The following is a 15,961-nucleotide window of genomic DNA, read 5'->3' as shown; positions in this document are numbered from 1 at the left end:
CAAAATGTCCGCTGTGAGTCTAGACCAACCTTCCAGTTTTCTTGAAATAGAGGAGAGAAAGAAAAGGTGAGAACATCAAAATTTATGAGAAAACAGACTTGGCCTTTTTGAGTCAATGTAATTAAATATATCAATAAATTAAAAGCTAGGGTACTCTCCTCGATTTTAAAATACTAGAGACAAAGCAGGCAAATGCAAATATGAGTATTACCTATTGCTCAATCATGATGGTGGATATTCATTTTTGTTCAATTTTTCTGCATGTTTGAAATTGTTCATAATAAAAAAATGGAAAAAAATTCCATTTTTGATATGTTGCCTTGAATGGAAACTGATCAGGTAAGTCAAATGGCTAAAAGAGTATATAAACTTTAAATACTGAATTTTCTTCTCTTTATGAGCATCTAATTAGTTAAAAGAACATACCATTTTTAGTTACTTGGTTCATTAGGTTACCCTTATATTTGTAGAAGATACAGCATTGGTCTTATCTGAAAGAAATAAGATATTCATTATATCAACACGAATTGTTGCTTGATTTATTTTGCAGAGGTGATGGCAGGGTTGTAATTTGGGCAACATAAAAGGGAATAGGAAGCCAGACAAGTAAATTCTCAAGTCTTTTATGTAATTGTATTATGTTTTCATTGTGTATGTCACCCACAGTTCAAGCCAGCTGGTGTGTTGAACTCAGAGCAAAATAATAATAAGATAACAGTTAAGAATGTCTACAATATCCACCCCCTTTCATCCTCAGAGTTAAACAGGATGACTTTTAATGGGCATCATCAAAAAATCTACAAACAACAAATGCTTGAGAGGGTGTGGAGAAAAGGGAACCCTCTTGCACTGTTGGTGGGAATGTAAATGGATACAGCCACAATGGAGAACAGTATGGAGGGTCCTTAAAAAACTAAAAATAAGAACTACCATACGACCCAGCAATCCCACTACTGGGCATATACCCTGAGAAAACCATAATTCAAAAAGTCACGTACCGAAATGTTCATTGCAGCTCTGTTTACGATAGCCAGGACATGGAAGCAACCTAAGTGTCCATCAACAGATGAGTGGATAAAGAAGATGTGGCACATATATACAATGGAATATTACTCAGCCATAAAAAAGAATGCAATAATTCCATTTGCAGTAACGTGGATGAACTTAGAGATTGTCATACAGAGTGAAGTAAGCCAGAAAGAGAAAAACAAATACCGTATTTTAACACATATATGTGGAATCTAAAAAGAACTGGTATAGACAGTCTTATTTACAAAGCAGAAATAGAGACACAGACGTAGAGAACAAACATGGATACCAAGAGGGAAAGCCAGGGTGGCGGGGGGGGATGAATTGGTAGATTCGGATTGACATATATACATATGCTATTGATACTATGCATAAAATAGATTACTAATGAGAACCTACTGTATAGCACAGGGAACTCTACTCAGTGCTCTGTGGTGACCTAAATGAGAAGGAAATACAAAAACGAGGGGATATATGTATAGGTATAGCTGATTCACTTTGCTGTACGGTGTAACCTAACACAACATTGTAAAGCAACTGTACTCCAATAAAAATAAAATAGGCAGCAGGCCAGAGTTGACTTGCAAGCTATTGTTTACCAGCCCCTATTATAGATGATCAAATCAGTCAAGTAGAATATGGCACCTGATGTAGAATTGGGCTCCTGAAAAAGCAGAATTGAGAAAGTTAAATTATGTTCAGAAGATAGAAATTACTTATGATTTCCAGTTTTGTCTTCTTTATAAATTAATTCTTATTTGCTATTAGTATGAAGGTGCCAAATATCAAAACATAGAAGGGGTTAGTATAGGACAAAGGAGGAAACTAAACACAGAAACGCTTTGTACATTTTTCATTCTTTTTGTCCCATGTAACCATGCAAAGTTAACATTTTCTTCAAAAGAGGAAAACAATACATTTTTGAGTTTTTTGCTCATACCTTGTTGGACAAAGGTTAAACACTGAGCACAGAAATTGCTTTTATGTTAGGGCCATATGTAGAAACATAGCAAAAAAAATATGAAACGCATAGTATACTCTTTCCTAACGTGCAGCATTGAGAAAATCTTCACAACGACCCAAAATGTTTGAAGTCCCGCAGTGGTCTTCCTGCCTAACGACTGCATGCTGACACATACATTTCATGAAGATGGATGAGTACTTGTGGAATACCCAGCTCAAGGCCTGGCAAACAGTTCTTTTTTCAACTAGTTTTGTTTGTTTGTTTGTTTGTTTAACATCTTTATTGGAGTATAATTGCTTTACAATGGTGTGTTAGTTTCTGCTTTGTAACAAAGTGAATCAGCTACACATATACATATATCCCCATATCTCTTCCCTCTGGCGTCTCCCTCCCTCCCACCCTCCCTATCCCACCCCTCTAGGTGGTCACAAAGCCCCGAGCTGATCTCCCTGGTTTTTGACGGCCACCCTGTCTGAAACTCTGCCTCAGTATTACATGTCTATGAGAGACTGTGTACACTGGTTTAGAGTGTGGATTCTGGAGTCAGGCTGCCTCGGTGTGAATCCCAGTTGTGTGCCGTTGGGCCAACAGTTTAATATACAGTTCAATATAACAGTTAAGATACAGTTTTCTGTATCTTAACTTCCTCACCTATAAGTAAGGATAAAAATACTTACCTCTTCAGATTATCTTGAGGAATAAATGAGTAAATGTGTATAAAACACTTAGCAACAGTGGCATATAGTTAAGAAAATATGGGTTTGAATGAATTTATATCACATAGTTTGCAGCCTGTATTCTGAAGCTCAAAGTTCTTTCTTGACCTGTTAAGTAAAATGAATGAGGGAACCATGGGATTAATACCTGTACATTTTCTATTCTATCCAAAATAGATTTTTTAAATTTGTCATAGATAGTACTGCTGCTCACAGAAGGATTGCACTTTTCTTCTCAGTTGAAGTTATCCACAGACATGACTTTTTTGGTCAATAATATGTGAGCAGAAATGAAAAGTGTGAGGGTGTGTCTCTCCAATATCTTTAGTAATATTCATGGTGCTGAGTATTCATCAAATTCTAGGAAAATCACAATGGACACTAACCCTTGATGTTGTAACAGAAATGTGATTTTTTCTGTAAGCATTAATTACGTTAGGAAACCATTTATTTATGTAATATATAAGATTTCTAAGAGACTGAAACTATGTGATTCTCCCATTTGGTGGTCACTGAGGTATAAAGAGAGAACCCAAAATTCCCGATCTCCAGTTACCAGCTTTCACCCTCCTTCGTTGAATATAGAGGTCCAAAGTTTGCTTCATGGGTCCCATATCTTGGCTTCCTTTGCCATCTCTCTTTAATATTGCACTGACTCACAGCTAGGCTTTTTGCAAAAAATAACTAAATCTTCAGTTGGAGAAGCAAGCTGTAGATTTTAATTTTTAAAAACAAAAATCAGAACCACAAAAACGTGCATATAGATTTTTTTTCTGCCTCCTATAACCATAACATGATTTATAGGTTCCATGGATATTTAGAAGAGTTAATATTCTGGGTAGACCTGAAATAGACTGTGCCCTGTGCTATGCATGTTATTTATCTATTTGTACACATTCAACAACCCTACTCTGAGAGCATTTCTTGTTTTCTTTTTTTTTAACAGATATGGACACTGAGACTCTTAGAAATGGCATTCATCAAGCCCCTAATGTATGCTAGGCATGGTTACAGGTGTTTCACATGTTCTTTCATTTAATGCTACAAACCTTTCAATGGTAGTGTTATTATACTTTCTGGTGAGGAAACTGAAGCTCAGAGAATGTTATTTGCCCAAAATCTAGAGACTTGAATTTGACCCACTCTGGCTGGTCCATATATATGTTCCTTTTTGCATTGTGTACTCCATCATTTTAGAATGGATTTTTATTTAAATCATTTTCTTATATTTCTTCCCATTCCTCATCAGAAAGAACCTGTGGGGTAATTTATTATTCAGCAGTAGATAGCTAATACAAACGTTAAGCAAGTGAAATGCCAGAGAACTAGAACCTTTTCATTTGTGCTTTCCACAATTGATTTTTAAAATATTGGTTGAGGTTTTACATGTCAGGCATGAGATATTGTCCCTGTCCTCAAACAGCTTCTCATCTAATGGGGGAAGGATGGGAGGAAAAAATTTTAAATTGAACTTTTCAAAATTAAGCCAAAAGTACATAAATGAATGGAAATGACAAAGAACTTGCAGAGATAAATGAAATTAAAAACAGAAGACAAATCAACAAGTATAGTTGATTAACCTCTAGATAGAATGATTAGGAAAGAGATAAAGAATGAGAACACAAATTATCAATATCAGTCATAAAAGGGACATCGATATAGATCCTAGAGATAATTTTTCAAAATAAACATTTTATAAACAATAGCATTAAAAATGCTTAGTCATAAATTTAACAGTACATGTTTAAGACTTCTGCAATGAAAACTATACAACACTGTTGGAAAAAAAATTAAAGCAAACCTAGAGATCGGCCATGATGATGGAGTAGAAAGACCCTGAGCTCACCTCCTTTCACGAGCACACCAAAATCACAACTATCTGCAAAACAACTATCTATGAAAAAGACAAAAACCTACCAGAAAAGATCTTTTACAACTGAAGACATAAAGAAGGAACAATGAGAGGGGTAAAGGGGCGAATTCATGATATAATCAAGTCCCATACCCCTGGGGGTGCAACCCACAAACTGGAGAATATCTATATTGCAGAGGTTCTCCAACAGGAGTGAGGACTCTGAGCCCCACATCTGGCGCCCCAGCCCAGGGGGTCCAGCACTGGGAGGATGAGCTCCCAGAGCATTTGGCTTTGAAGGTCAGTGGGGCTTAATTTCAGGAGTCCCAAAGGACTTCGGGAAGTAAACTTCAGTCTTAAAAGGCACACACAAAATCTCATAAGCACAAGGACCCAGGGCAAAAGCAGTAATTTGATAGGTGCCTGAGCCAGACCTACCTACTGGTCTTGGAGAGTCTCCCGCAGAGGTGGAGGGTGGCTACAGCTCACCCTGGGGACATGGACACTGGCAGCAGCCACGTTTGGGAGCTCTTTCTACCCTGTGGAAGGCAGTGCTGGCAGACACCATTGTAGGATCCTTCCTCTAGTTCATTAGGGCCAAGACCTGGCCCCACCTAATAGCTTGTAGGTGCCAGTGCCAAACAACTGAGTGGAGACACAGATGCACCCATCAGCAGACAGTCTGCCTAAAGACTTCCTGATCCCACAGCTGCCTCTAGACATGCCTACACACATGGCCCTGCCCACCAAAGGGCCAAGACCCAGCTTCACCCAACAGAGGTCAAGCCTCGGCCAGCCTCTTCAGGAAGCCTGCACTGGCCTCTAGACCAGCCTCACACACCAAGGGGCAGACATCAGACACAAGAAAACCACAGTCCGGCAGCCTGCAGACCCAGGCTATCCACAGCAAGCCAGACCCTACCAGCTGGGCTGCAGGACAACACAAGCCTCCAGACACCCCAGACTCTATACCCAAGTGTTTCAGGAACCAGCCCCCTGCCCACCAGCAATTGGACACCAGCTCTGGGATCCCTGGGCCCTGTAGCCAGATGCCAAGACCCAGCTCTGCCTGCCAATAGTCCGGCACTAACCCCAGGACCTGGCTTCATCCACCAGTTGCGGGAGGCAGGGGAAAGCAACAGCCCCAGAGTCTTCTGGACACTGACTATGCCCACCAGCGAGCCAGCACGAGACCCAGGGCCACCTGGGGTTCTACAGTCAGCTGCCTCGTGACCAGAGCCTACTAACCAGCAGCCTATAGCATCCGCCTGGCAACCAACCAGACCATGGGCCAGTCAATCTTACCAGACAGCCCACATAGCCCACCACAACAGAAGGACCCATGCAGCCCTCTTATGAGGAATCCCTAGAGCATATAGCTTGGGTGACGAGAGAGTAGTGTGCTTCCAGGATGCACAGTACTTCTAGAGAAGGCCACTTCTGCAAGGTCAAGAAATGTAACTAACCTACCACATACCTAAAAATACAAGTAACAATTTCAACAAAATGAGGCAATAGAGAAACATGTTCCAGACAAAGGAACAGGATAAGACCCGAGAAGAAGAACTAAGTGAAGTGGAGACAGGCTACCTACCAGAGAAAGAGTTCAGAGTAATGATTGTAAAGATGATGAAGGTACTTGGGAGAAAAATGGATGCACAGAGTGAAAAGTTAGAAGTTTTTAACAAAGCATTAAAAAATATAAAGAACCAAAGAGAGATGAAGGATACAATAACTGAAATGAAAAATACACTAGAAGGAATCAGCAGTAGACTAAATGATACAGAGGAAATGAATCAGTGAGCTGGAAGACAGAGTAGTGGAAATCCCTGCCACTGAACAGAAAAAAGAAAAAGGAATGAAAAGAAATAAGGACAGTTTAAGAAACTTCTGAGGCAACATCAAGCACAGTAATATTCATATAATAGGAGGTCCCAGAAGGCGAAGAGAGAGAGAAAGGGGCTGAGAACATATTTACAACATAATAGCTGCAAAGGTCCCTAACCTGGGAAAGGAAATAGTCTCCCAAGTCCAGAAAGCACACGGAGTCCCATACAGGCAAAGAGGAATACAGCAAGATGCACTGTAATCAGAATGACAAAAGTTAAAAATAAAGAGAGAGTATTAAAAGCAGCAAAGGAAAAGCATCAAATAACATACAAAGGAACTCCTATAAGGCTAATAGCTGATTTTTCAGCAGACACTCTGCAGGCCAGAAGGGAGTGGAACCATATATTTAAAGGGTGAAAGGGAAAAAACCTCAAACCAAGAACACTCTACCCAGCAAGGTTATCATTCAGAATTGAAGAAGAGATAAAGAGCTTTCCAGACAAACAAAAACTAAAGGAGTTAGTCACCACTAAAATAGTCTTGCAGGAAATGTTAAAGGACTTCTTTAAGCTGAAAAGGGCACTAAATTAGTAACAAGAAAACATGTAAGTATAAATCTCACTAATAAAGGTAAATATATAGTAAAGGTAATTGATCAATCACTTATAAAGCTAGTATGAAGGTTAAAAGACGAAAGAGGTAAAAATAACTATAACTAAAATAGTTAAATAAGGAATACACAAAATTAAAAACTTTAAAATGTCACATCGGGAATTCCCTGGCAGTCCAGTGGTTAGGACTCCATGCTTCCCCTGCAGGGAACACAGGTTTGATCCCTGGTTGGGGAACTAAGTTTCCACATGCCCCATGGCACAGCCAGTAAATAAATTAAGTAAAATAAAGTAAAATAAAATAAGACATCAAAAACACACAACAGGAGGGGTAGTAATAAGTTGAGTTTTATAGAATGCATTCAAACTTATCTTGCTATCAACTTAAATAGATTGTCATATATATATGAGCTGTTATATGAGTCTCATGGTAACCACAAAGCAAAAACCCATAGTAGATAACCAAAAGATAATGAGAAAGGAATCTAAGCATAACACTCTATAAGACATCAAACCAGAAGGGAAGAAATCAAGAAGAAGAAAGGAATAGAGAAGAACTACAAAATAGCCAGAAAACAATTAACACAAATGCAATAAGTACATGCCTATCAATAGTGACTTTAAATGTAAATGGACTAAATACTCCAATCAAAACACAGAGTGGCTGAATGGATAAAAAAACAAGACCCACATATATGCTGCTTACAAGAGACGCACTTCAGATGTAAGGACACACACAGACCGAATGTGAAGGAATGGAAAAAGATGTTTCATGAACTGGAAACCAAAAGGAAGTTGATGTAGCTATACTTCTATCAGACAAAACGGGCGTTAAAACAAAGACTGTATAAAAGACATAGAGAGACATTACATAATGATAAAGGACTCAATCCAGCAAGAAGATATATGACACTTGTAAATATTTATGCACCCAGCCTAGGAGCACCTAAATACATAAAGCAAATATTAATAGACCTAAAGAGAAAAACTGACAACAATACCATAATAGTAGTGGACCTTAACCCATATTTTTATTCAACATAGTACTGAAAGTGCTAGCAATTAGGCAGGAAAAAGAAATAAAAGGCATCCATACTGGAAAGGAAGAAGTAAAACTGTCACTATTTGAGGACAACATCATTTTATATATAGAAAACCCTAAAGACTCAAAAAAAAAAACCTGCTAGAACTAGTAAGTAAATTCAGTAAAGTTTCAAGGTACAAAAGCAATATACAAAAATAAGTTCCATTTTTAGAGACTAACAACAAATGATCAGAAAAAGAAATTAACAATCCCCTTACAAAATACCTTTGATTGCATAAAAAGAATAAAATACCTGGGAATGAACTTAACCAAGGAGGTGAAGGACCTATACACTCAAAAATATATTAATGAAAGAAATTTAAAAAGACACAAATAAATGGGAATATATTCTATGTTCATGAACTGGAAGAATTAATATTGTTAAAATGTCCATACTAAATCAAAATTCCAGTGGCATTTTTCACAGAAATAGATGAATCCTGAAATTTGTATGGAAACACAAAAAGTCCCAAATAGCCAAAGCCATTGTGAGAAAGAAGAACAAAGCTGGAGGCATCACACTTCCTAATTTCTAATTATACTACAAAGCTATACTAACCAAAACAGTATGGAATTGGCAAAAAGACAGACATATAGGTCAATGGAACAGAATAGAGAGCCCAGAAATAAACCCATGCCATATGGTCAACTAATTTATGCCAAAGGAAGCAAAAACATACATGGGGAAAGGACAGTTTTTCAACAAATAGTGTGGGGAAAACTGGACAACCACATGCAAAAGAATAAAACTGGACTACCATCTTACACCGTACAAAAAAATTATCTCAAAATGGATGAAAGACTTGAATGTAACACCAGAAACCATAAAACTCCTGGAAGAAAACATAAGCAGTAAGCTCTTGACTGACCTTGGTCTTAACTATATGTATATTTGGATCTGACCCCAGAAGCAATGGAAATGACAGCAAAAATAAACAAATGGGCTACATCAAACCAAAAATCTTTCTACACAGTGAAGGGAATCATCAAGAAAATCAAAATACAACCTACTGAATGGTAGAAGGTATTTGCAAATGATATGTCCGATAAAGGGTTACTAACCAAAACATATAAAGAACTCACACAACTGAATGACAAACAAACAAACAATCTGATTAAAAATGGGCAGAGGATCTGAACAAACATTTGTCCAAAGAAGACATACAGATGGCCGACAGGCACATGAAAAGATGCTCAACATTACTAATCATCAGGGAGATGCAAATCATAACCACAATGAGATATCACCTCACACCTGTCAGAATGGCTGTTTATATTAAAAAAAAAAAAACAGATAACAAATGTTGGTGAGTATGTGGAAAAAAGGGAACCCTTGTGGACTGTTGGTGGGAATTTAAATTGGTACAGCCACTATGGAAAACAGTATGGAGATTCCTCAAAAAATTCAAAATAGATCTACCATATGGACCCAGCAATTCCACTTCTGGCTGTTTATCCAAAGAAAATGAAAACACTAACTCAAAAAGATATACTCACCCCTGAGTTCACTGCAGCAGTATTTACAACAGCCAGAAACTGGAAACAACCCAAGTGTCCACTGATGGATGATTGGATAACGAAGATGTGATGTGTGTGTATGTGTGTGTGTGTGTGTATGTGTGTGTGTGTGTATGTATGTGTATATATATATATAAAGAATACCGGGCTTCCCTGGTGGTGCAGTGGTTGAGAATTTGCCTGCTAATGCAGGGGACACGGGTTTGAGCCCTGGTCTGGGAAGATCTCACATGCCGTGGAGCAACTGGGCCTGTGAGCCACACTTACTGAGCCTGTGCATCAAGAGCCTGTGCTCCGCAACGAGAGGCCGTGATAGAGGCCTGCGCACCGTGATGAAGAGTGGCCCCCGCCTGCCACAACTAGAGAAAGCCCTCACACAGAAACGAAGACCCCACACAGCCATAAATTAATTAATTTAAAAAAAGAATACCTACAATTAAATAAAAAGACATGCAACACAATTTTTTTAAATTCGATGAAGGAATATCCACATGCAAAAGAATGAAATTGAACCTCTATCTTACACCACTCACAAATATTAACTAGAAATGGATTAAGTACCTAAATGTAAGGCCTAAAACCATAAAACTCCTAAGAAAACATAAGGGAAACTCGTTGACATTCGACTTGGCAATGAAATTCTGGATACAATACCAAAAGCACAAGTAATAAAAGCAAAAATCAAGTGTGACTACATCAGAGTTCAAAGCTTCTATACAGCAAAAGAAACAATCAACAAAATGAAAAGGCAACCTATAGAATGGGAGAAAATATTTGCAAGTCATATATCTGGTAAGAAGTTAATATCCAAAAATATAAGGAGTGCATACAAATCAAGAGCAAAAACCCAAAATAATCTCATTAAAAATCAGGCAAAGTGGGCTTCCCTGGTGGCGCAGTGGTTGAGAGTCCGCCTGCCGATGCAGGGGACACGGGTTCGTGCCCCGGTCCGGGAAGATCCCACATGCCGCGGAGCGGCTGGGCCCGTGAGCCATGGCCGCTGAGCCTGTGCGTCTGGAACCTGTGCTCCGCAACGGGAGAGGCCACAACAGTGAGAGGCCCGCATACCGCAAAAAAAAAAAAAAAAAAATCAGGCAAAGGACCTGAGTAGACACTTTTTCACAGAGAACATACAAAGGCCAACAAGTGCAAGAAAATGTACTCAACATCACTAATTATCAGGGAGATGTAATCAAACCCATAGTGAGATATCACACCTGTTAGAATGGCTATTCTCAAAAAGACAAGAGATAACAAGTGCTGAGGAAAATCTGGAGACAAGGGAACTCTTCTGCACTGTCGGTGGCAATGTAAATTGGTACAACCACTGTGGAAAACAGTATGGAGTTTCCTCAAAAAGATTAAAAATAGAATTACTATATGATCTAACTTCCTGGTATATATTCGAAGGACAAGTTATCACTACCTCAAAGAGATACCTGCACTCCCATGCTCACTCACTGTAGCATTATTCACAATAGCCAAGAAGTGGAAATAACTTGTGTCCCTCAAGGGACGAATGGCTGAAGAAAATGTTCCTTATATATATATGCGCATATATATGTGCGCATATATATATGTATACATACATACATACACACGTAACATATACCTATATGTAATAGAACACGTGTGTATTTTATATAGTATATACTTACCCATATGTTACCTATATATAATGTATATGAATATTATCCAGCCATAAAAAATAACAAAATCTTGTCATTTGCAACAACATGGATGGAACTTGAGTGCATTATGCTAAGTGAAATAAGTCAGACACAGAAAGGCAAATATACTATATGATCTCACTTACATGTGGAATCTAAAAAGCTGAACTCACAGAAACAGAGAGTAGACTTTTGTTTCTAGGGACTGGTGGTTGGGGAAAGGGGGAGATGTTGGTCAAAGGGTCCAAACGTGGAGTTAAAAGATGAATAAATTCTGGGGATCTAATGTACAGTACAGTGACTACAGTTAATAGTACTATGTTGTATGCTTGCAGGTTGCTAAGAAAGTAGATTTTAAATGTTCTCATCACCGTAACAACAAAAATTGGTAATTATGTGAGGTGATAGTGATAGATGTGTTAACCAACTTTATTGTGGTAATCATTTTGCAGTATATTTGTGTATGGAATCGTGTTGTACACTTTAAACTTACTTCAATGTTATATGTCAATTATATCTCAAAAAAGCTAGAAAAAATTTTAACTCAGTGAAGGACTCAAACACTTTAAAAAGGGAGATATATGTATGGCTAATAAGGATATGATGAAGTATTCAACATCATTAGTCATCAAGAAGCTTCAGATTGAAACTTCATTGAGATACCATTTCACACCCACTAAAATGGCTGAAAATTAAAATGACTGGCATAGCAAAAGTTAATAAAAATATGGAGAAGCAGGAATTTTCATACATGACTGCTGAGAGCATAAAATAGTAAGTATCTTTGGGAAAAGATTAGGTAGTTTCTAAGAGAGTTAAACATACCCTTAGCCTATGACCTAGCATTTCCACTCCTCGCTATAATCATCAAAAAGAAATGAAAATACATGTTCCAATACATCAGCAAAAACTGTATTAGTGAAACCTGCCTTTAGTATGTCTGAGATTGAAACATGTTTTAAAATACTGCCTTTTCAAAATAAACTTTAACTTCAAGTAAGTATAATTTCCTATCCATTGGGAGATTATTTCTGACTGAGTCATCAAAGTTTTAAAAGACTGAATTTTTCCATTTTTGCAGCATTCATTCCATTCAACCAACGTTATTTAATGCCTCCTATATATAGCCTATTGTATCAGAGTTCAAGTGATTAAAAAAAAATTATCAACTTTCACTGCACCCATAACATAGTTGGGCAGATGAACACAAATATCTCATCTAAGGTAGACAGTGATAAATGCTACAATGGAACTAGAACAAATTTGCTATAATAGCTGTGGAAACAGACATTAATTTGTCTGAGAATATAGGGAAATTTTCTTAGACAATCTGGAATTTGAAAACTTTAACAGGCAGATATGATGACAAAAATAAAAGACAATCACTCAAACCTTACTCCAAAGTTGTCTTAATTTCTTAAAGCTTTGATCTAATTATGTTAGCAAATATTTAATGAATTCACTGACTAGATATTAAATCAGCAAATATTTACTAAGGACCTAGTATGTCAAATCTGACAATTGACATACTAGGTACTTAGTAAGTACTTATACATCATATTCTTTCCATTACCACTTCAACAACCCCTAGTCCAAGATACCAATGGTTTCCTACCTGGACTGGATGACTTCTTAAGTAACTTCCCCTTCTTTTCTTTTCCTCTGCTACATTCTCTTCATAACAGAATGATCTTTTAAAAACCTACTAGGAACATGTCGTAAGGGCTTTAAATAAGACGATACTTGCTCTTGGAATGTTCTTTCCCTGCTTTTATATGGCTGTATCCTTCTGACACTTCACATTTTACCAAACGTTCACATCCTCAGTGCAGCCTTCTCCTGACAATGCTACCGAATTTGGTCTTGCCAACTCAAAACACATCTTTACTTTAGCACCACTTCCATTATTAATTTGCACTTGAACAGTGGTCTGTTTCTGTATTTTAGGTCTCCCCAGCAAGACTGTCAGCCACTCAGGGACAGGGATTTTGCTTTTTCAGCCATCCAATGCACGCCTAGCATCTAGTTTGAAGCCTGTACACAGTAGACACTGAATAACTATTTGCATAATGCTGTATTGTGGACAAAATCAGACATGATGCCTGACTTCAACTAACAGCCTAGTGAGAGAGGCATATATTAATCAAATAATCACAGAGGCAAATGGAAAATTATAAATTGATAAGTGCTTAAAATAGAGCACGTGATTTTATGAGAACTTACAGTAGAAGGATGAGACTTACCTAGAGGACTCAGGAAAGACGTTCCCAAGAGGAGTGCAACTGAGCTGAGATCTGAAAGGTGAGGAAGAGTTACCAGGAGGGGAGAGGTGAGCAGCTCCTTGCAGTAAATGAGAACGGTTTGTGAAAAAGCTTTGTTGTGAGATTGAGTATGATGGATTGGAGCAACAGTCCTCAACTGGGGGACCTATGGCAAAGTCTGGAGATATTTTGAGTTGGCATAACAGAGGAAGGTTGTGCTACTCGTATCTAGTGGGTAGAGACCAGAGATGCTGCTATACATTCTGTAAAGAGCATGACAACTCACCACCATAAAGAATTATATAACCAAAATGTCAAGAGTGCCCAAGTTGAGAAACCCTGGGCTTGAGAATTGCTTCTCAAACATTTTTACTCCAGTAAGAAATGTATTTCACAACATAATCCAGTAAACATATATGTAAAATAAAAAGCATTTACATAAAATAACATTTACCCTTTTACTTGTGCTGTTATTTTCTGTTCGGTTCTATTTCATGTTTTTTAATATTGGTCTCAATTCACTGAATTTGTTCCATGACACACTGTAAGTCTCAATCTGCAGTTAGAAAAATTGTATGTTGAAGGACCTGAGAGAAGGTCCAATTGGCTGGACCTCAGATATCAAGGGGAAGAATGGGAACTAGTAGAAACGGTGAGGCAGGCAGCACTAAGACACTTCATGGGCTCACAGACAACATTAAAGATTTTTGTCTTTTTCTAAAAGTAACAGGAAGACACTGACAGCTTATGAGCAGAGGTATGACATGAATAGATTTTTACTACAGTATACAGCAGCACTGTCCAACAGAAATATAACGCATGCCACATGTCTAATACTACATTTTCTGGTATCCTCGTCTTTTTAAAAAGGTAAAAAGAAATGGGTAAAATTAATTTTAATACTATGATTTATGTAACCCAATAGATCATTTCAACCTGCAATCATGAGGTATATCACTTGATACTTGTTGTATCACAGAGTTTAATAGTTCCTTAGTTATTGGGTGCTAGTATTTATCAGTATGAAGGCATTAGTCTTTCCTCATCAGCTTTCCCAAGCTTCCTTGGCAAGCAATTTTTTCTTGTTTATGTACGTACATTTGTGTGTGTGTGTGTGTGTGTGTGTGTGTATCCTGGACTTAAAAATCTATCCATGTACCACCCATCAAATACAAAAAGGTATTACATTTCTTTGTGACACGTTAAAATCAGATGTGAACTTATATCATGCAGATTTCTTGATCACTCTGGGCTCTGCCTCTGGAGCTGCAGTTCATCCATCAGTCATCCTACCTCAAGAAGAAGGAGCATTAAAATGTCCTGAATGATCTTATGATCTTTCCTATTGTTCCATGTTACAGTATAAATTCTTACCAGAAACTTTTGAAATACAATAGGAAACAAAACATCTTTTACAATTTTGTTTGTTGCAGAAATTATATGATTCTTATATACATTATATATTTATACATTATATACAGATACAGATACATTATATATGTATATAGATATTATATATGCAGATACATTATATATGTATATACACATATATGTGTGTGTGTGTGTGTGTATATAGATATATGGGAGAGAAATAAAATGGAATGACACAATATAAATTGCTCTGAACCCTTCTTTTCCCACTTAACAACAGCTATCACCATCTTGCTACATGAATAAGGCATTCTTGGGCTTCCCTGGTGGCGCACTGGTTGAGAGTCCGCCTGCCAATTCAGGGGATATGGGTTTGAGCCCTGGTCTGGGAAGATCCTACATACCGCAGAGCAACTAAGCCCATGCGCCACAACTACTGAGCCTGCGCTCTAGAGCCCATGAGCCACAACTACCGAGCCCACGTGCCTAGAGGCCATTCTCCGCAACAAGAGAAGCCACTGCAATGAGAAGCCCCCGCACCGCAACAAAGAGTAGCCCCCGCTCACCGCAACTAGAGAAAGCCCGCGGGCAGCAACGAAGACCCCACACAGCCAATAAATAAATAAATAGATAGATAAATAAATAAATAAATAAGGCATTCTTTGGCATCTGTAATGTACCTACCAAAGGGTTGAATAAATTCCTCATCCCTGGGATTTCAGATTGCTTACAGCTTTTTTGCTATTGTAAACAATGCTGCAATAAACATTTATGTTAGTGTTTCTGCACTTTTTTTTTTAGAGAGAGACAATTCCCATGTTAAAGGTTATGCAAATGCTAAAGGCCTTAATACGGACAAACTGCTTTTAGAGAGGTTGTGCCGACTTCTGCTTGTCCCCGCAGTTTGCAATGCTAGTGGGCCAAAAGCCACACACCTGTCCAATCAAACTCTTTTCCTTTGCCAATGTGACAGATGAGAAAATGTCATCTCATCCTCATATTAATCTGCATTTATTTTATTACCAGCAAGTCAGGATGAACTTTTTTCCCATGTA

The 15,961-nt window shown here is 37.9% G+C and overlaps 1 long non-coding RNA gene across 2 annotated transcripts in view; it reads left to right on the top strand.

Annotated features, from left to right (window-relative positions):
• LOC137209316 (uncharacterized) overlaps positions 1 to 15,648 on the top strand; it is a 63,042-nt gene extending 47,394 nt beyond the window's left edge. Inside the window, exons 8-9 of one of the 2 annotated variants that reach the window (XR_010935987.1) lie at positions 3,656 to 3,723; positions 15,187 to 15,648. This is a non-coding gene — a long non-coding RNA (uncharacterized lncRNA). Of the gene's footprint in view, positions 1 to 3,655; positions 10,682 to 15,186 lie in introns of those variants that run through there. The other variant, XR_010935986.1, reaches the window with a different exon arrangement.
• The last annotated feature ends 313 nt before the right edge of the window (positions 15,649 to 15,961 follow it).

This window comes from Pseudorca crassidens, chromosome 16 (assembly GCF_039906515.1).
Source record: "Pseudorca crassidens isolate mPseCra1 chromosome 16, mPseCra1.hap1, whole genome shotgun sequence".
NCBI classification, from domain to species: Eukaryota; Metazoa; Chordata; class Mammalia; order Artiodactyla; family Delphinidae; genus Pseudorca; species Pseudorca crassidens.
Note: the sequence above shows the minus strand (reverse complement) of the source record. Positions and strands in the feature narration are given on the sequence as shown.